Source organism: Balaenoptera borealis (genome assembly GCF_965194805.1).
Source record: "Balaenoptera borealis genome assembly, chromosome: 8".
NCBI lineage: Eukaryota > Metazoa > Chordata > Mammalia > Artiodactyla > Balaenopteridae > Balaenoptera > Balaenoptera borealis.
In genome coordinates, this window is record NC_138865.1 from 51221721 (window position 1) to 51242622 (window position 20902).

Genomic DNA, 20902 nt, shown 5'->3' on the forward strand with positions numbered 1-20902 from the left:
CTATATACCACACTGTAAGGAATTAAACTAGAGGGGAAAACAAGTATAGGCAGTACAATTGCAAGTGAAGGTGGGGTTATGGCAGATGAAGGAGAAAAGTCCAGGCCTACAATCCTCATAAACTTTGTCTCTGAGGCACTGGTCTTTGTGTGCATGTTTATAAGATTTGTGTTATAGGGTCCTTGAAAGCTGTTTGATATACACTCCTTGATATTGGAGCTTATGCCGATGATATACCTAGTTATTATAAGGACTATATGTTTAATGTCTGTCTTCCCCACTTTCCAATGCTTTGCCCTCTCTCCCCACACAACCTAAACTCCATAAAGCCAGCAGTTGCATATTTGCTCAAGCTCTATCTCTAGAGCTTAGAACAGCAACTTGTTCCTTAGTAAGACTCAACAAATATTCCTGTAGGTATTGATGAATTGATTTAATGAATGACTACAATCTTCTCTCTAAGGCTCAGATTTCTGCATGATTTTCTTAATTTATAGTTATAACTGTTCTTTCCTTTTAATAACACTGGTTTCCTTAACCACAATTGGCTGGATACTAACATGCAGAGGGCTTTTGGGGGTTATTTTCTACTGGCTGCTCAAATTTGAAAATTGTATAGGTCATCTCTATATTGGTTAGTGTAATTTTAAAAGGAGTGTTGCATATTTTCATAAGAAATCCTCCCTTATAACATGTCCCATTTTCATTATAATCTACAGATTGAATTCCCCTTGATCCCTATGGTCTCTAGATCTATACAAATAATATACACGTTTTAAGATGTCAGAATAAAATGTAAAAAATATTATACCTCAGTATGCATCATTAGCTTTCAAATATTTTCTGAACATAGGAGTTCTTCCATCAAAAGAAATCCAGTGGAAGACTCTCATATCGAAAACTTCAAGAGCATCTCTCATTGAAAGAGTATAAGGACAAAATATGTGATCTCTTATCCCTTATTCTGTTCTCTTTTTCCTCCCCTTACTCCCCTACACAATTTGGTAGCCTTTGGTGGGTCTGTTCAGAAACCTATGGCTTCTAAGAGTTAGAAAAACACTGTAGAATGTAAGTTTTGATTGTTAATGTGAAGTATTTCTTCTGATGAGAAGGTTGCACCAACATATCTGGCATCAAAATCATGTTAAAATCTGTCCCACAAAAAGACAGCAGGTTCTAACTCAACTACTGCCGTATTTAGAGATGTGTGGAAATAACTCATTTTAGATGTTAAAGAGAAGCATTTTGGCTCAGAACATTAAGCAATTGGACGACAATTCATGAGCTCAGGTTTTTAAGTTTTCTTTTTGCTGACGCGTTTGACACTGGGAGAATCACTGCTTCTCTTTACCTTGGCTTACTCATCAATAAAGTAGCACATGATTATGCTGACTCACCTCATTCTCACAGAGTGTTTATTCACTAGCACTGATAATGCACTATTCCGTCTAAGAAACCAATGAAAAATATTGCAAGGAGCAGGTAAAAGTTGTCACATTTGTAGCTAAATAATAATTTGAAGGAAAATTACAAGAGCTTCAGGTATATAAATAAGAACAAAAACTTTGGCTAATTTAGGTAAGATTTAACAAAAGATAATTTTCAGTGAAGATGAACAAAGTAGCTTGGATTAGTTTTAATTTTACTGTAAACTGAAGAGACAGCCAGAATTAGGGTTGGGGCAGGAGGTGTGAGGAGCACTTGGGATGTGTGCTATAATACTAATAAGATAAGTACATATGGCTTTCAAGACCTTGAAAAGAAAGAGGATATTTTTGACTTGCTGGAAGTTTGAAAGAAAAAGATCTGGCTAGTTCTGCGTACTGGAATGCAAAACTGATTAAAAAAAAAGTCTATCACTGTAAATCTGACATTAGGATGTTGCTTTTGACTACTAGTAAATTCAGCCCCTTAATTCTCTGCTTGAGAATGGATAGCTATTACAGCCGTAACAGAGAATATGAAAATAATAATAATAATAAACAACTTACTAACTAAAATGGCCATTCTTTATCTCATATTTAAGGTAATCACACTTTATGCCCTAAGCAACAGTTTAGCACTTTGTTCTTAGCCATGTATACAACAATTTTAGATTAATAGCTGAATTTTCTTAGAGAAGAACTTGAACTTCATAAAACGTCACTCTCTTTAGTTCAGAATGTTTTCCTTACATTTCAGTCACTTTGCATTTTTATCAGTTCTCCCACCTGAGTGGCTCAAATCATTTCACCAAATGATCTTTTCAGATGAGGTGAGTCAACCATTTTTGGGAAATTCGTTAGAATGGAGGCCACTAGAGCACCATTTGCTCAGTTGAAGTACTATTCACACAGGCTCAAGGAGTTAATGTGCTTACTAAGTGCTCGCAAAATAGTTTATTCCCCCAGAAAAGTCTCTCCCCGAAACTCATCAATTCCTTTAACATGTTAGCAAAGCAAGGATTAAAAGACTTGAAGCCTAATCCACTGGATAAATTACAGATTGTTCAAGGTGACATTTTTTACTTTAAGAGCAAGGTCTGGGAAGACACTGATTAGAAGGGGAAAATACAAAATCTCGAAAGAAGCAGAGATGGATTAAAGCCTTGACTTCGGTCAACTTCAGTCATTCAGCACATGTTGACTAGTGTGTGCTAGGATGAGGATGCAAAAGTGACCAAGATAGAGTCCTTGCCCTGAAGTAGTCTGCAAGCAAGTGGGAAAGACACTTTAACCTTAGACAGTAGCTCAATTTCCTTCTTCTAAAAAATGAAGAAAATAGTATACATCACAAGTTACTATAGTACAATAATGAAGAATGCGGGTGATAGCTAGAGTCAGATAGTCCTGAACTTGAACCCAGATTCTACCCATATCTTGACTCAATATGACCATGGGCAAGTTACTTAACTCACCTAATCATGAGATTCCCTGTCTTTAAAATTTGTTATAGCACTACTTAGCTGAAATGGTTATTGCGTAAATTTGATTTGCTAATACACAAAGTACTTAACACGGTGCCGGGCACACAGGAAGGTACCTGTGTGCTTCCTGTGTGACTGTACACACAGACAATCACACTTAGATACTCATTGATTTTATATATATTTAAATCTTTAAGTCATGATAAAATATTATTGTCCCTCTTACACTTAACATACAGACAAACTATCAGTGTTAATCACTTATAGCATACTTATAAAAATCACTTATGAGCATACTTATAAAAAATACTTATAAAAATAAGTACTTATAAAATACTTATAAAAAATACTTATAAAAATCACTTATGAGCATACTTATAAAAAACACTTTGAAAGATAAAAGTTTTATACAAAATGAAACATTCATAGTACGGACAAAAAAACCTATGATATTTAAAGGACACGAGTTACTTCGGTTATACAATTCAGTTACTTCTAAAGCCGTATGAACAGGAGGTGAAAGCAATGATCACCTGCTATTTCCCTACCATTGTTCACACACAAGCTTCAATCTTGTATAATTACAATTATTTTCCCCTATAAAACAACAGAGTAGTTTGTTAATAGGTCAATAATGAGCACCCATCTGACATACACATGGAATAGAAATACTTCTTATGGCAGATAAACCCTAAGATTCCTCCAATAAGCCCCAATTTTCCAGCTCATGATATCCACACCTTTGTCTAATCCCATCCCCTTGAGTGTAGACAGGAACTGTGACTTGTTTCTACCCAAGAGAATACAGCAAATGTGAAGGAATTTTGCAGATGTGGTTAAGGTCCTACATCAGTTGATTTTGAATTAATCAAAGGAACATTACCTTGGGTGGGTATGACTTTTTTTTGTTGTTGATAGTTGCAAGTTCTCAAAAATGGGACTGGGAATTCCCTAAGGTCAGAGACTCTTTCTCTTTTGCTGGGCTTGAAGAAGTAAGCTACCGTGTCGTGAGAGGGCCTATAAAGAGGGTCTTGTGACAAGGAAATGAAGGTAGCTTTTAGAAGCTGAAAGCAGCCCGGTCAACAGCCAGAAAAAAAAGTGTGTTCGGGAGACTCTTAGTCCTACAACCACAAGGGGATGAATCCTGTCAAGAATTGAGGAGCAATTGGAAACATATCTTTCCCCAGTTGAGCTTCTGATGAGACTGCAACGCCATAACACCTAGACTGCAGCCTGATAAGACACTGAAGCAGAGAACCAAGCTAAGCTGTAGTTACTCTTCTGAGCTACAGAAACTGTGAGATAATACATATGTGTTGTTTTTAAGTTACTAAGTTTGTGGTCTCTTTTATACAGCACGGAAAACTCATATGCTCCTGTGGACAGAAAGGTTTTGAATTCAGGGCTCAGAAAGACAAGACAATCCTATAATAAGTGATGGCATTCCTTTATGTACTGAGATCATTTACTCCCTGTTGAAAGGGGGAGTCTTTCTACTTAGAACAGGAGATAAACTGAGATGGAATTCACCTCTCTGTAATTTCCTGGGTAAAGAAATGATCCACTTGAGATAAGGGTCACTGGAGTAGTCGAGAGTTTTATTTGTATTGCATCCACTAACTATACCATCAGGAAAAATTGCCATTAATTTTAGAGGGAGTGTCCTATACTGACTACTTTGGTAGTGAAGGAGGAGAAATTCTTATTAATTTCTCCCTCAGAAAAAAAAGGGGGCAGAGAGAGAATTCCTAGATATTATCCAAAAAAAATATTAGGCATGTGACTATATCAGGGATGTGACTATAAAAGAAAAAATAAGATGTCTGTGTGTAGGTGCTTTGGTGTAGAAAGTGCTTTGGAGGCATCATAGTCCTTTGCAATCTGAGAGAAATGGAGTGGGGGTTGTTTGTGTGAAGAGAAAGGAAGCAAAACAATTTCATGTAGGTCTGTGGGAAGGGCCATAGGGGCATAATTGGGGTTTCAGATGAATCTAGGGGCCTAACTGGCTGGATACCACATTGGGCCACTTTTGAAAGGGAAACACAACTGTTCCTCTTGCAGTCCATATGTGGAAAATTTAACCATTTACAGAAAATATAGACTCATGATAGATTAGAGATGAAAAGGCACTTAAGGGTCCTTGAGTCTATTTCTTTCTTTTGCTGGTGAGAAGACTAAGGACAAGAGGTGGTAAATGACTGCTCTGTTGTCATTCAGCAAGTTATTACTAGAGCTGGAAATGGAACAAATATATATCTATACCTGTACAATAGGTATATATTTAATAGATATATATATATACACAATGTATGGACTACATGAATTAAATATATATTTATATATATTTTGAATTAACTATATACTATTTTAATTTAATTATATATTAATTTAAATAACTTATATAAATATATTATTATTATATAACTGTATGTTAAATATATATATTTAGCCCAAAAGGTACTTTACACATAATTTAGTCCAATAGTCCCATGCTCTGGTTTTATACATTGGGAAAACTGAGAGCCTGAAGAGTTACATGACAAAGCTGCTGTCTCCAGACATGTAACACAAATCATTTTGCAAAATGAATCAGAAGCAATTCATTTAGGCTGCTGTTTCATTTCTCCATTCTACTTCATTCTACTACTTATGAGCACACAAATATTCACAGGAATTTACACATATTGAGACTCCTCTGTGGTATCCTGATTTCTCCTGTTCCATCTACAAAACTCCTGTGGTACTAGATCATCCTTTAACTCATCAATCTTCTTTCTGTCCCCTCATAAATCACAACTTACCTGCCCCCATCCCAGTCCTTCTGAACATTTTGTCAAGTCGTTTTCTAATCTGTGAGGAAGTCATTCTAAAGTGTTAAAGGATTACTATTAACTCTCCCAGAAATATATGCATTTTCAAAGCAATCATGAACGTGCCATGCCTCAATTTCCTGAAATAACGTCCAATATTAGAAATTTTACATTGTTGGAAAAGTGTTTCTGGAGAATATATTTGAAGCTTTTGGACAACACCATAAAATGACTTAGAAATTTTGATAGAGCTAGTTGCTAGGAAGTTACTTCAAAAGATAAACTGGAAGTAAACTGGGTACATGGCAATAACATCTTTTAAAAAAACCAATGCTTTATAAGTCATAGGCACAGATACTTTCTGCACCTTTCTATTTTCAGTGTAGAACCTGAACTGAATCTAAAGTGCTTAGCCTGGCTATGGAAAATCCCAGGGTATGTGTTGTTTAAACCGTTTTGATGGTCCCCCGCTATTTTTAATGATATTTTTTCCTTACCTGAACAACCCAGAGGCTGAGCAAACGCAACCCAAGTCCTATGGTTCTTTTTAAACTCAGCTCCATTCACACCTCTCTCGCTCTGCTTCTTCCCACCCCCTACTCAGTTGCCATGTTCAACAGCACTTCAAAGGTGTGGCTGGCTTCATTTCTGGGCTTAGATTCTGTTTAAAGAAGAAGCTAAATTGGAATCAGTTTATCACCTTTGGCTAGGATTTTTAACAGAATTTAAAACCGGAGAGGAACCCCAGACACATCTAAAATGATACCAAGTGTATCAGCTGGGTGCTTGATCTTCAAAGGAAGCTATAGCCCTGGATAAAGCTCACTTGTCACTCCTAGCACTGCAGCTTGAGCCCTCAGATGCACAGTTTCATGGACACCCAGGGTATTTTCAGTATTTTTATTTTTTTAAAAGGGGAGAAATTAGGCTTATTTTTACATATTTTTCTTTATATGATGATGCTTTTACTAAAATTAAAGCAAATGGAGAGAAATGAGTACTGGAAGATACACAAGCACAAAAGTTCCCAAAATTAATCTTCTCTCATTTACTTGGAATCAGGTCAGCAGTGGTAGTACTGAGAGCATAAACCCTAACCATCAAATAATCTTAGAGGGTAGAGAAAGCACAAACCACCACAGAGCTCCTTCACCTAATGGGCTGTGGTATGAGGGATGCAGTCAGTTGAAAGCAGAACCATTGTTTTGAAAACAGCGTAAGTCTTATTCCATATCTTCCTTCTGGTTTCAAGCTTTGCTTAACATATATCTTACATTTAACAAAGCTGCTATATGCCCTATAATCAGCGGCTTGAATACAGTATTTTATCCTCTGGAAGTGTCATGATACAGGTGTTCTCCATAGGGTAGGACTGGAAAACTCCAAGCAAAGACAGTAGCATAAACAAAAGTACAGTGAGATGAAATAATGGGGTATATTTGTGGAACTGCATGCATTTCAGAAATGATGATGGAGGTAGAGGTGACCCGCTAGGAAGGAGGCTAAGGAGCAGGGAGAAGAATCTTATTACTCAGTTTAGATTGGCTGACTGAGTATGAGGAATGACTACAAGGTAGGGGCAGCATATAGAAAAGAGAGACTCAGGGATCATGAGAGCAGTTTGAGAGTGTAGTAGGCCAGAAGAAAATGCAGCTAAGAGGATAGTGGACATAAAATTCAGGAGAGACTTGAAGGTAAACCAAGTTCAAGGGATGACTGAAGAATATAATTATACAATGGACAGTGGTGTCAGTATTCAGGGATATGAGAAAGTGAGACAAAGAGAGAAGTACTGAATAGGTGAAGTCTGTTATTTTAGGAAATTAAAGCTGAAAACATGGAGACTATACCAGGGTGATCCATTTATTTAGAGTTTAACACATGGAAGACAGGAAAGCTCCTCAAATATGCATTTGTTAGACTGCATGGTTCAGGGGAAAGCCCATGGCTTTTAAAGCTTGAAGACCCATGTTGCTTTTCCATCTGTACCTCTGTATCTGTGAGATGTTGGAATGTTGAGCATTAGTTTCCACATGTATAAAATAAATAATAATACCACTTACCCTATAGAATATTGTGAATATTAAGTACATTTATGTAAAATACCTGGCACAATTTTTGGCACATATTGGGTGTGCAATAAATGTTAATTTTCCTTACTGTAGAAAATCTACTTGAGGTATGTTTGCATCCTGCAGAGCTTAAAAAAGGATTTTGTAGTAAAACAAGATTCAACATCATGGGCAGTAATGTATAAATACCAGAAGAGGAAAAAGAGCCAGGGACCACATTAAGGGTAAAGCCAATTGTGGCTGAGCAGGATAGAAGTTAGCAATATTAAGCCTTAGTACCATCTTGAGAGAGACATGAGCAGGGCTGTCTCCTTGATAATTAGGGCCTATGGTCCTTCTAGGTTGATATAAAAAATTTTTTTATGAGCTTACCCTTCTATCCTTGTAATATGGTGCTATTTGAAACAAGTATTTCCTGCTTAACCCAGTTAGGAGCAATTCAAGTAATGATTTCAGCCATCAAAATTTTGCACCAGAATGCCTTGTAATGCATTTTGCAAGCTTAATCTGTGAAAGTAATTAGTAAAACAGCTTTATTTTAATGTCATTCAATTAAATCTAGATCTCATTATTTGTGTTCCTACTAGGTACTAAACACCATGTGGGGTGCTGTGGGTAAAAGATGCACGAGATATATCCCATTTCTGCAAAGACCTTATGTTTTAGCAGACTATTTCTACTCATGTGGATTTTTCTCAGTATTGACCCATGGGATATAGTAACTTTACATACTACCATGTGCCATACTAGGGCAAAGGTAGAGTTTATAAAACTAGACAAAATGTCCCAGTCTACATTATTTTTCAAAACCATCCAATGTCCTTTCTTACTGGAAGTTTATCTTGTCTTAAACTCTATCTGAATGTCAAAAATAAGATAGAATGAAACTTCCAGAATCAATACTTATTGTCAGTGCAAGAAGTTATTTTACTAGGCTCCAAACATTCTGGTATCAAGAAAACATTGTTTCAGCAATATAATATAGTCTTCAAAGGCAGGTATAATTTCTTGCTCAACCTTCTCAACAGCAGGGCTAGACTTTTGAAGGTATCTCACCAAACTTTGCTCAGTAACCCTTCTCCAAAGCTGGTAGGTAGTGATAAAACTCTCTCTCTTACCTTTAAATGTGCACTTTCCCTCCTGGCAAATACCCTTGAATTCTTATTTTTAATCTCTCATTTCTCACACCCAAATTGATGTCTAATGATGCTAATTTCTAAATATTTCTTGAATCTATGTGTCTTCCATCTCTACTCTCTCTAACTATGCCAGGCCTTTATTTATCATCCAAATCAATGTAATAGCCTCCTAAACCAACTTTTCCTCTCCTGTTTTGCTCTACTGGCAAAGTAATCATTCAAATAAGAAACTCTGACCATGGAATCAACTTACTAAATAGCTTCTGTGGAGCCTTATTGTCTACAAGATAAAATCCAAGTCTCTTTCTTTAGAATAAAAATTCTTCCATAAACTGACCATAAACTAACCCCTGCCTACATGTTTGGCATTTCTTCATGGCACTCCCTACTTTACTTTAGCTGCAACACTAAAAACCTTCATGCCCTGTGACATTTCACTGCTCTCTATCTGTGCTCACTGTCAAAACTCAGCTTGAAATACCCTCTCCTTATCTCCTACTTGTTCACTTGACCACCTTCTACTCATATTTCAAGAATAAGTTCATGTGTCATTTCTTCCAGGAAGCATTCTCTGATAACCTTATATCAGGCAGGGTCAAATCCACTTCCTCTGAACTTGAATAGCTCTCTGTGTATCCTTTTATCATAGTACTTATTATTGAAGTTACCTGTATGGACTCTGAGCCTCTTCATGTCAAAAGCCATATGTCCTTAGTCTTTGTGTCATCATCTTCTATTGTGCCTGAAACATGATCATCACTCAATAAATATTTCATGAAGCATACCAATTCTCCCTGCTTTTCCAAAATATGCACAATATATTCATCATGGTTGCCATTTTCCTATGAACATGTCTCTCCACCCAATCCTACTTAATAAATTTGACAACTCTATCTAACCCTGATACACATGATATTTTGAGTGTTGGTGTTAGCTTTCCCATCTGCTCAGATTTGGTTGTTTATAACTATTTGGTGTTTTCTAGTCCTTAATTATTTTTATAATTTATTAGTGAATTTTATTCCAGGGTCATCTGGTTTCTTTGGTAGCCTGTGGAGAGAGATTCAACAAAAGCCACTTAAAATCTAAGTTAATTACAGTCTCTGTCTTAATTACAGACATGCTATGCATTTTATTAACTTCTTCAAAGAATCTTAAGTATATGAAAAAAGGAAACCTTACTTTTGTAATAATTATGCTAATGTTATCTTGATAAATTTATCTATACTACCCAGGCCCCTAATGGCTAAAATCTTTGTTGCAAAATAATCAGTGACCAGATGCTAGGTGTTTTGCTATTGGTTTACCTTTCTTGAAATCATTGCTGAACATGAACTTAAGCACAAACACTTATGAATTAATTCACAGTATACAACTTTCTTAATTTCACCTATATATCAACTCTCTAATTTAGCCTATACTGATTCTTTCTTACTGCTAACAAATCTTTTGTGGCGTACAGAAAGACAGATAGTACCAATAGATACTGGCTAATAGTTTTTAGTTTTTGTCTACATATACTTTGATCATCTAAGTGTAACGTAAACTTCATTTGAAATGCCATACTGCATCTTCTACAAAAACTAATCAAAAATATATTAAGGTAACCAATACTCGTGGTTAGATCTCATGGGAGATTTCTTGAATTGGAGACCTAAGTAAATGTACCTTAATTTAAGCGTGAGTGTAAGAGAGGGACATCTGGAAGAACTATCCCCATACTGCTTTCTAACACATGAAATGAAAGCATGCTTAAAACTATTCTTACTTGATAGACAAAAGCATAAACATATTACAATATGACTCCGGTAATTAGGGATTTGGACTTTTATATTTACTACCTCCATTTCAAGTGGAACTTCCTTTTCATTTAAGATGGTCATAGACATCAGAAATGGTATTTATGCATCAGTTTTTCTGGTAACAGTAAGTTATTTCATATAAAGCTGACTTATTTGACCTAAGCTTTTAATCCAATCTTTCCTGTGGGATAAAAAATGTTAGGAATATACTATGAAGCAACTTAGTATTTTGCAAGTATTTTCACTCTCAAAAAAATCTGACCAAAGAGGGTGCTTCTGAGTTAGTCAGTTTGAATAATAGTATTTAAAACTACTGTAAGGCATGCAAAATAGAGCTGAAAATGTAATAGGTAATTATATTCACAAGGATACAATGATTTTACTCCCAACCTCATGGCCTTCATCTATAGATCTAATTCTAATTCACGGAGGAAAAGTATTTCCCTGGCCTATCACAGTGCACATTCCAATAGTGACCTCAGTGAAGAGAGGAAGACAATAGGTAATACAAGCAAAAGATTCTAAGGGAAGAAACTTTGGGGGAAATTCTAGCCAGCTGTGCATTGGAATAACAAATACCCACCCTAGAAACCAAATAGTTTATACAGAATTCTGACAGATGGAAAAAATAGAATAAATAACCCCAACACTAAGATTATGACAATGACAATTATTAGATGGCTTGCTTAGTTGAAGCTCTGTGATTTGGGATTTGGCACGCCATGTTCCACTGCTGCATAGTTATGGAACATTAATGTTTTTTTGGGTGACATTGACAGCATGATGGGAAAACTTAGAAGATGATAACGGTCCCTACTGTATCATTTATTATTACTTACCATACATTTCAATTAAGTAGGCTTATGCATTTGGACACAAGAAAAGAACCTGAAATCTCTAAAGGACACCTAAAACCAAATGGATAAACACAAGTTGGAATGTGTATTAGGTTTGCTTTTATATGGATTGACACATATGAATCAACAAAAATTCAGACTAACCAACATTTCTCATGTCCATGGATTTAAGAGGTACACTTTATACTTTTGATAATTTGTGCTAAAATACAAACTTACTAAAGAAAATTTGGTTTTTATATAAATAATCATAAAATAATAATCTTTTATAATCCACTACTCAGCAATAACTGCTAATTTTTTTAAAGTTTTTGAAATGTAACATACATGTGAAAAAATATTGTGAAACAATTTCTCACAAGTTCCCAACCAATAACTGATGCTACGAGTAGACTGCACAGCTCCCTCATTCTTTGGTAAGGGGGCAGGAATAACTCTAAGGGATGTGTATATACTGGTTCTTAAAGTGTTTCCAGTAGAATTAATTATCACCCGAAGCTTCATAACAGATACTTTTTGGCAATTTTCCTTTCACTTTCCTACCCACAATGGTGGTTACTTCATCTTCTAAATAAACTACTAGCAATTAAAACCTTGTATCAAAGTCTGAGTGACCCAAAACTAAGACAAATGTAATATAGAAAATTGAAAATAGATACATTGGCTCTATGAGAAGATGAATAAAACTGATGCATAACTTGAAAGACTGACAAAAAAGGATACAAGATATAAATACCAGTGTCATGAATTTAAGAGGATATTTCTATAAATATTACAGATATTAAAAAGATAATTGTGCAATAATATGAGAAACTTTAGGACAGCAAATTTTTCAGTTTAGATGAAATGGATAATTTCCGAGAAAAATAAGTTTAATAAAATTAGCACAAGAATAAATAATCTAAATAGTCTTGTGTCTAAGGTGATTGAATACATAAATAAAAACATTTCCCCCCCAAAAAACTTTAGGTATGTATAGCTTCACCAATAAAAGTTTACATATTTATATTTTAAAAATTATGCTTCAGAAAATACAAAGGTAATACCTTTCCAATAATAATATAAAAATCTGACTAGGGTATTTCCATAAAGAAAAATTACAGATGAATAACTCAAATGAATACAGTACAAAATATCTCATGCAAAATCCAGGTATACTTAAAAAGTATATCAGGATTAAATTGGATTTTCTCCAGGAATGCAAGGTTAGCTTAATATTTAAAAACTAACCAGTGAAAGAGTCTAAAGGGAAAATCAGTTATATGAATATAGGCAGAAAAGCAATGGTTTGGTTCCAGGACATGGCGTATTCACATGTGTCCTGTATAAGTCAGGGTACAAGACATATGGACCCATGTTCCAAGGATTTCTACCTCAGGAAAAAAAACCCCAAAAAACCCTGCAACATGGGTTACATAATTTTATGCTGTGTATCCAACATTTGTAAGCTGAACAAGTTACTTCATCTTTTTTTTTCTTAGTTCTCAACACTGTAAAATTGCAATCCACAAAATCTGCCACTCCCTGAACTCACAACACATCATTTTAAGGATCCAAATTTCATAAAAGATACGTTAAGACATTTAATACATATACTTTTTTTGCTGTAATCTAATTTTTATTAAAGTCTTGATTATGATTCATAGAGATTAATGATGTGGTATACAAAATATTGTATCAGATAGTGCAATATTATATGGAGAAGAGTTATAGCTGGAAATATAATGGTTCAGTTCTTGAGTTCTATGAGTGTGCAAGGGTTTCAACCAGAATTTTAAATTCAGCAAATAAGTACCATCTTTATTAGTGTCTTAAATTTCTTCCTTTGCCAACTGGAAGCAAGCTAGAGGAAGACGGCTGAAAATGAATCAGTGTAAATGCCATGCATTTTACAAAGTCTGATTTTGTTCTCCTTTATGTTTGACATAATAAATCCTAGGAAAATTGCAGTGTTTTAAAAAACTTATATGTAACCCGAACAATTAGACTTCCTATAGGTATAGTTAGTCTCTTGAGAGGAAAGAATTTCAAGATTTCCTCTTTTGTTTTAAGACGTGTATAAAATAAAACTTATAAATGTAATTAACAAATCTGCAAGTATTGTTTGCAAGTCTTCTAAGTTCATAGCAATGTAGATGAGATAAGGAAGTAAGCACAATACTCTCCACCAGACACTTATTTACCTCCTTGGTTTTCACAGTATTCTGTCATCTGTCTATAATACCACACATGCTCTATGCTTTATTCATTTACCTACATGCCATCTCCCCTTTTAACCTAGGAATACTTCATAGATACAGTGAATTAATGTTCTTGCTCTTAACCGTTCTTGACTACCAACTTAGTGCAGAATAAATACCAACATATTTATTTTGAAAAACAAGTGAAGCAGGATTTTCTATTTTTTTAAAATATTAAACCAAGATGTTCTCTTTGTTCCAATGCAGTGGAGCCAGTATATGATCTGATTAGAATCAGGTCTTCAAATAATTATTAACTAAACTATGTTTAGTTAAAAATTACTGTGTCCTCTCTTAACAGGAAGAGCAGCAGAAGCAAAACCATGAACTCTGGAAAAACTTTGTTTTCTTTTGTTTTTGGACTGTGTACCATCAGGAAAATTTCAAGAAATTAAAAATATCAATAAACCATGCTTAAGTAAACAATCTTGCAACTTATTTAAATAATTCAAGTAATGGAATAATAAGTGTGTGAATTTGAGCTGAGTTGTTAATATTTGTTGCAAATATAAATTGAGTCTAAAAGGTAGGTGAGAACATAGACAAAACATATAGTTGGGAAAGACAATGAACATTTTGGGGATATTGAGTACACAAATTAAGAGGAGTAGACTGAACATGTAGGAAATAGTTAAGTAATCAACTTGGAATGGTGGGTTGGGTCATTTTTGGAAGGCAGCTATGCTCACCACTATACCACCAATGCACGCTAAAGGAAGTCCATACTCATTTTTGAATGCTGTTGTAGGAAGTGACAAAACCATTAAAACATTTTGAGAATAGTGATACACATAAAGCTGAACTTAGTAACTTTAATCCAGAGAATGTGTAGAATTTGTAGAGCACAGAGAGATTGAGAGCAGAAAAAAATCATTTTATTTAAATCATAAGGTGGTAGTGAACTGATTTAAAATTATGGATATTACAACAGTAATGAAGAAATACTAAATACTAGACCAAGAAAAATTGACTAGGCATAGTCAATGGGATAAAAAGAAAAGAGATGTATTATCTACTTAACTATATTAAAACAGTGGAGTAAAGCATTATAAAATACTCCTTTTATGATTTAATACGTAATTAAAACAAGCTGTATATTTTGATATGATTTAGTACCTTATTCACTACTGTATGTAATATGTCAGAGGATTCAGTCATTTCTGTTTTCACTTCAGAGCTTTTCAATAAAAATGTATTTTTCAATATTTTATTATTAAGTATATAGATATGTAGTGGACTTTGTATAAAGCACTATTTGTTGTGGTAATCCATCACAATCTTTTCATTACTTTGTTGCTATAAAGAAGAAAACTTTGGGGAAAAAGGAAAGCCTTGACCGTCTCTGGCCTTTAGAATTACTCAACCTAGGAAATTATTCCCAATGTCCCCCTATTTTGTAGCCTACTTTTGAAGTAATTCCCTAAAGATTTCTTTCCTTTTTGAGCTCTGCATATCATTTCATTTCCTGTCTTCCTATGTGATGGGAAAACATCCTTCACTTTAAAAAAGAGCTATTTAAAACTACAGTTCATCCAAAGATGATGTGTGAATTTGTAGTGTACTGCACACATAAATGGGGGAAAAATAGCCTGGAAAATCCTTGTATAACAGGATCTGTTCTTCTAGTCTGCCTAACTTGTGCACTGGAACCTTATCATAAATTTCAGTTGGATCCACCATATCAGTAGTTCATCCTCTCCCATTCTTATTCCTCACTATCCCATTAAAAAAAAGAAAAGAAACAGATTTTACTGCTGAACACATAATACCCAATGAGACCTGGTTACTGGAAGCCAGTCTCATGGAGGGAAGGGTGATTGCTCAAGCAGCATGAGCTCTCCCCTTGCCCACACACTGATTTTCCTTGCCTGAGGACATTTTAATGCTAACAAAAATGCTTTAGTGATTATAACTGAACCCTTGGTACAAATTTTGTAAATATGATGTATGCATTAAGAAAATGCATGTAAAACAAACTTCCAATATTGCTGAATTAATATGTTGGTGAGACCTCAACCAGACGTTGAGGCCTCAACCAGGCCTATTCTGACCCCAATGAGACCTTCTGTCTTGTGTCATTCACCTATTTCTGTGTTGTTGCTTTACTTTTTATGGCCCATCCTAAGGCACAATATAACCTAATCTGTACTACAGAACAACCATCTATGGGTATCACAGCACCTGTAAATATTTTTGTGACTTCTCACTTTCTGGATGTAATTTAGCAATGCTTACAGTATATATACACAGTTTTCAACAAATGCATCTCTAGAAATTTAGCTATTTTTGTTGCAATTTTCCTATTGGGGAGATCTTTATAATGCTTATGGATTTCTTCAATGGCTTATCTTCCTTGGGTGGCTGTTTTTTATTGTGCCACTTGACTTACAAGTCAAAATTTTTTTTTCTGACCTCCATTGTCTTTTACACTTTTTTTTTTTGGAATAGTAGAATTTTTAGCAACATATCTGATTTTCTCATGGTAAAATAACACTACTTAGATGACAAGTACTTTAAACATTTCTTTCAGAGGGCAGAAATAATTCACTCTGATTACTCCAATGTCCTGCTTTCCTTTCTAGATTATGAACTCTTTGAGAACAGGGTATTTATATTTGTATATTTATATCCATGGCATTAATGCAGTGCCTAGCAAGTAATAGGTATTCAGTAAAGATTTGTTGAGTTGATAAATGAATTTATCACCAGTTAATGTCCTGTCCATGTTGTGGGTTTCACAATCACCCAACTGGAGAAGGATGGTTGGATCAGATAACCTTCTTGGATTTCTTTTTCTCCTTGTCTGATTCCATGATACTGTGCATATCTTAATCATCAGTATGCATATAAATATTCTGTTCAGCTTCATGCACAAAGGTTCTGTCTTTCTGAATCATAAAGGTTGGTATTTTTACTTCAGAATGACCTTTTTGACAGCTATACACAGTTTTGGATATGGTCTTAATGCCTCCTACTGGCAAATCATAAGGTTTTTTTTCCAAAAATCATAATCCTACTAATGTTTGCAGAATCATAAATATATTACATTTACAGTTAGAGTATGACATTTTTAATGTGAATGGACTCTAAAATAGCCACAGGTGACCAGTTTGATATTTACAGTCTGTGGCATTTCCAGAGAGACAAATCTTTGTTTACGGACTGTCTGACAGTATGACTTCTTCAGATGAGGTAAACATCATCTGTGGTTCAGCAGGAAGCACACACCATACACAGGTCCTGAGCAACTGCTATTAGATGATCATTGATTATGCTTTTACTATTTTCAAGGTCAAGGAAAAGTCTGGCTAGGCTTATACAGAAGACAGCAAACTACATCCTCAGTAGAAAGGTCTTTGAAAGCCTTTTCTAGCTTTGGCAGTGATGTACTATATGCTGCAGGCTTACCATGTCTCTTTAGCAGGTCATTTTTTTTTTTATGCTCAGCTGAGTAGAGCTAAGATCAGTTTTTAAATCACATTGCCATATTATCCATCTCCACAATCTGAGATTAGGTGGATAAATTGTTTGCTTTTTTTTTTTTTTTTAAATTAATTAATTTATTTATTTATGGCTGTGTTGGGTCTTCGTTTCTGTGCAAGGGCTTTCTCTAGTTGCGGGAAGCGGGGGTAACTCTTCATCGCGGTGCACGGGCCTCTCACTATCGCGGCCTCTCTTGTTGTGGAGCATAGGCTCCAGACGCGCAGGCTCAGTAATTGTGGCTCACGGGCGCAGTTGCTCCGAGGCTTGTGGGATCTTCCCAGACCAGGGCTCGAACTCGTGTTCCCTGCATTGGCGGCTGATTCTCAACCACTGCGCCACCAGGGAAGCCCTTGTTTGCTATATTTATAAAAGCCTTTCAGTTATACAACTTGGGAGGGAAAAGAGGTAACCCTCTTCTTTAAAACCCTGAAATGTTGGGTTACAAATTAAAATTAAATAAAATAACGTGTGTAAAAACTCTACACTCTAGAGAAAAAGACCTATTTTATATTTGTAGGGGTATGTAAAAGGAAAAAGATAAATGGAATAACAATAAGGAATGCCTATTGAAAAATTAACTCTAGAAGAACAAGCAGTTTTTCTATTTTAATCCAAACACTAACATGGTATAAAACCATTTAAGATACATATGAAATGTGGAAAATATATTAAAAGAATAGCATTTGCTTTCATTATTATTATTGTTATTATTATTATTACATTTCCTAGTTAAATATTCTATTTTTTGTGTAAAATGTAACCAGTAGAGTAAAGTGAGTGAAGGGTACATGGGATTTCTCTGTACTCTTTGAAACTTTCAGTGAATCTATAATTTTTTCAAAATAAGAAATTCCAAAAAGGAAAACAAGAGTCACATTTGTGGTATCAAAAGGCAAAAATATAACACTGATTATATTATGAATTTTGCTCATCAAAATTCTGAGAAATTTCTTAGTTTGCACTTTTTACATAGGGTAAAACTAAACTTTTTTTTGGAATTCACTGAACAACGATTAGGTATTTAACATAAATTGGAAATGATGGTGATTAAACAAGTTAAAGCCATGTTTTTTTCTTCTTAGCAACAGTGGAATAGACTGCTTAGTGGTCTACATTGAATAAAACTGTGAAAGAAAGGTTTTTCACAATTCCTAAAAATAAATGAGAAAAATAGTGTACAAATTGAATCTTGTGACTATTGGAAGGAATTAATGGGGAGGAGTTCTAAAAATCAGAAACTAGTGCATTCACTGGATGTTGGACCCAAAATTTGCTTGACAGATGGTTCAGATAAGCATGTTTAGAAAAACTACCCTTTAGATATCTTCAAATTTATTTTAAAGGTTTAATGTTTAAATTATTAAACAAGAAAAATTATTATATATTAAATTCAGAGAGGTAGAAAAATATGACAATGTAAACTAAGGGAAACAAAAGAAATGAATTTATAAAGAGAAGGAAAATTAAATTCACAAATTTGAATGTAGAAACAGTATAATTCATAATTACAACCAATAACTTGTTCTTAAAGTAAACATGCAGTTAAATGGCTAACTTACTAAAAAACACGAACTATTTTTTAAGTAGACATGGTAATTGTAAAGATCATTTGGAAAAATAACATGTGGAAATAGGTAGAAAAACTCTAAAAAAGAACCTCGGTCATATATTAACAAATAATAGAATGTTGTAGTAGTTCAAAAACTTGGTCTTCTTGTGTTAAAAAAAAATTAATTGAACTAAATAGAAAATCCAGTGACATAGTTTGTTAAAAAGTATTTAATATATGATAAAGTTGGCTTTTCTATTAGTGGTGAAAAGCTGGTTCACTAAAAAGAAAAAAATATATATGTATGTATCTATATATGTTTATATCCTTGAGACAACTGGTTATCCATGTGTGAAAACAAACACATCTTTATCACACTCTGTATGCCAAAACATATCCCAGGTGTTGCAGAAATTTAAATATAAAGTAGTGGAACTATGAAAGCAGTAAAAGGTAAAAAAAAGGGCCATTTAATACTCTCAGAATGAAATCCCTTAAGCCATAAACAAACAATAAAATAGTAAGACTGACTAGGTAAAAACTGAATACGTATGTATAGCAAAATTGTTTAAAAACAAAGTCAAAAGGCAAAAGACAAACTAGGAAAATAATTTGTAATGTATTTTGCAGATAAAAGGCTCATATTTTAAAAAGAAAATATCTTTCAATATCTGATCCATAGCTTCCTTGCCAACATCAATTTCTAACACACTTGCCGTTGCTCGCTCCTTTTCAGTCTCACTACTCCTTATTTTCCTTAAACATTCCAAACACCCTCCTATCTCAAGGCATTTGAATTACAGTCATGTAATGACTTGGTATCTTATATTTCCAGGGAAATGGTTTCAGGACCCCCCACTTGGATACCAGAGTCCATAGTGATGCTCAAGTCCCTTATGTAAAATGGCAGAGTACAAAGAATACAGTTGGCCCTCCCTATCTGCAGATGCCCAACCCGCGCATATGGGGCCAACTGTACTGTTGCCTCCAAAAAGAATGTGCTCCTTTCAGATATCCACATAGCATGTGCCCTCATATCTTTGTTTCTGTTTGCATATCCTCTCCTCAGATACTTTCCTGATTATAGCCACACTAGCACCCTTGTCACTCTTAATTTCCCTCTGTTATTTCTTTTCACAGCACCAGTACTTCTTGACATTATTTTATTTATGTGTATGTATGTTTGTTTGTATGTATATGTATATGTATTGTCAATCTTCCTATTCTCAAATTTCTTGCAAATAGGAACATCATGCTTTTATTTATCATACTGGCAAAAATTAAAATTCTGGTGGCACACAGAGTTTTAGAAGATATGAGATAACACAACATTTCTTAGGGAATGATGTAGAACACTATCAAGTTGCATTCTTTTACATTTCACTGAGAAATTATAGATCTAAGAATTCGTACGACTAATAGAATCACATATATATAAATATATGTTGAATTTAGTATTATTAGTAATAGTAAAAATAGAAACAATCAAAATGTCCATTTGGGGCCAAGTGAACAAATGACTAAGCATCGAAAATGTTATGTCACATAGCATTTTAAAGAATGAAGTAGATTCACAATTCTGTTACAAAAAAGAACAGGTATAGCAAGGAAAGCAATATAAAATCCAATGTGTATAATTTGGTTACGTTTATGTAAGAAACAAAAAACTGAAGTTGATAATAACCACATTGCAGGGAGTGGAACAAGGTGTCTGAGGTAGGAGTAAAAGACCATTTTGCACTATTTATTTTATCATTTTATGCATCATTGAAACAACATCAACAACCACTATGAGAGATGCAGAAAGACGAGGGTAGAGTACAGGTTAAGTTTGTGCAGTGATCAGGCTGGTGAAGGGGCAGATGTTTGACAACAAAGAACCTTAGAGGTCATTATAAGATGTCTGTCTATGTGGAGGGATGGGAAACCATTGAAGGGACTGAATTTGACACAAACCTCCTAGCCAAATTTGGCAGAGCCAGGGTTTGAAACCACTTTTGTCTAACTCTTCTCTACTTCCAAAATAAGATTATTTAAAGGGGTTG